Source organism: Cornus florida, unplaced genomic scaffold, assembly GCF_030987335.1.
Source record: "Cornus florida cultivar Cherokee Brave unplaced genomic scaffold, ASM3098733v1 CherokeeBrave_3.0.0_Hap2_scaffold_23, whole genome shotgun sequence".
Taxonomy (NCBI): domain Eukaryota; kingdom Viridiplantae; phylum Streptophyta; class Magnoliopsida; order Cornales; family Cornaceae; genus Cornus; species Cornus florida.
Genome location: NW_026775727.1, coordinates 232,501 through 235,000, shown reverse-complemented (window position 1 = coordinate 235,000; position 2,500 = coordinate 232,501).

Sequence of the window (2,500 nt, the reverse complement as noted above, 5' to 3'; positions counted from 1 at the left end):
GTTTGAAAATTTTATGGGAGCTTCCTAGAAGACTAAGAAGTGCTTTGCTCGAGACGGATTTCGATTTGGAGGTCCCCCGGGTTAATTTTACCCATTATGACTCCTCGCCCGCACGCTCGTGCACCCCGACGTGCACGTGGGCATGGTATGCTAAAATTGAAGTTTGGAGTTTGGGTTTGAAAATTTTATGGGAGCTTCCCAGAAGCCTAAGAAATGCTTTGCTCGAGACGGATTTCGATTTGGAGGTCCCCCGAGTTAAGTTTGCCCTTTATGACTCCTCGCCCGCATGCTCGTGCACACCGGCGTGCACGTGGGCATCGTATGCTAAAAAATGAAGTTTGGAGTTTGGGTTCAGAAATCTTATGGGAGCTTCCTAGAAGCCTAAGAAATGCTTTGCTCGAGACGGATTTCGATTTAGATTTCCGCCGTGTTAATTTTGCCAATTACGGCTCCTCGCGCGCACGCTCAAGCACCCCGACGTGCAAACCGGCGCGCACGTGGGCATCGTATGCTAAAAAATGAAGTTTGGAGTTTGGGTTTGAAAATTTTACGGGAACTTCCTAGAAGCCTAAGAAATGCTTTGCTCGAGACGGATTTCGATTTGGAGGTCCCCCGAGTTAATTTTGCCCATTATGACTCCTCGCCCGCACGCTCGTGCACCCCGACGTGCACGTGGGCATCGTATGCTAAAAAATGAAGTTTGGAGTTTGGGGTCAGAAATCTTATGGGAGCTTCCTAGAAGCCTAAGAAATGCTTTGCTCGAGACGGATTTCGATTTAGATTTTCGCCGTGTTAATTTTGCCAATTACGGCTCCTCGCGCGCACGCTCAAGCACCCCGACGTGCACACCGGCGCGCACGTGGGCATCGTATGCTAAAAAATGAAGTTTGGAGTTTGGGTTTGAAAATTTTACGGGAACTTCCTAGAAGCCTAAGAAATGCTTTGCTCGAGACGGATTTCGATTTGGAGGTCCCCAGAGTTAATTTTGCCCATTACGACTCCTCGCCCGCACGCTCGTGCACCCCGGCGTGCACGTGGGCATAGTATGCTAAAAAATGAAGTTTGGAGTTTGGGTTCGGAAATTTTATGGGAGCTTCCTAGAAGCCTAAGAAATGCTTTGCTCGAGACGGATTTTGATTTGGAGATCCCACGAGTTAGTTTTTGCCCATTATGACTCCTCGCCCGCACGCTCAAGCACCCCGGCGTGCACGTGGGCATCGTATGCTAAAAAATGAAGTTTGGAGTTTGGGTTCGGAAATTTTATGGGAGCTTCCTAGAAGCCTAAGAAGTGTTTTGCTCGAGACGGATTTCGATTTGGAGGTCCCCCGAGTTAGTTTTGCCCATTATGACTCCTCCCCCGCACGCTCAAGCACCCCCGCGTGCACGGGGGCATTGTATGCTAAAAAATGAAGTTTGGAGTTTGGGTTTGGAAATTTTATGGGAGCTTCCTAGAAGCCTAAGAAGTGCTTTGCTCGAGACGGATTTCGATTTGGAGGTCCCCCGAGTTAATTTTGCCCATTATGACTCCTCGCCCGCACGCTTAAGCACCCCCGCGTGCACGTGGGCATTGTGTGCTAAAAAATGAAGTTTGGAGTTTGGGTTTGTAAATTTGATGGGAGCTTCCTAGAAGCCTAAGAAGTGCTTTGCTCGAGACGGATTTCGATTTGAAGGTCCCCCGTGTTAATTTTGCCCATTACGGCTCCTCGCCCGCACGCTCAAGCACCCCGGCGTGCACGTGGGCATTGTATGCTAAAAAATAAAGTTTGGAGTTTGGGTTTGGAAGTTTTATGGGAGCTTCCTAGAAGCTTAAGAAGTGTTTTGCTCGAGACGGATTTCGATTTGGAGGTCCCCCGAGTCAATGTTGCCCATTATGGCTCCTCTCCCGCATGCTCAAGCACCCCTGCGTGCACGTGGGCATTGTATGCTAAAAAATAAAGTTTGGAGTTTGGGTTTGGAAGTTTTATGGGAGCTTCCTAGAAGCTTAAGAAGTGTTTTGCTCGAGACGGATTTCGATTTGGAGGTCCCCCGAGTCAATGTTGCCCATTATGGCTCCTCGCCCGCACGCTCAAGCACCCCGGCGTGCACGTGGGCATTGTATGCTAAAAAATAAAGTTTGGAGTTTGGGTTTGGAAGTTTTATGGGAGCTTCCTAGAAGCTTAAGAAGTGTTTTGCTCGAGACGGATTTCGATTTGGAGGTCCCCCGAGTCAATGTTGCCCATTATGGCTCCTCTCCCGCATGCTCAAGCACCCCTGCGTGCACACCGGCGTGCACGTGGGCATTGTAGGCTAAAAAATGAAGTTTGGAGTTTGGGTTTGGAAATTTTATGGGAGCTTCCTTGAAGCCTAAGAAGTGTTTTGCTCGAAACGGAATTCGATTTGGAGGTCCCCCGAGTCAATTTTGCCCATTACGACTCCTCGCTCGCATGCAATATCTACTCCTGTCAGAGCTGTGGTTTTACTTAAGACTACTATAGGGGGGGGGGGGAGTTCTCAGCACCAA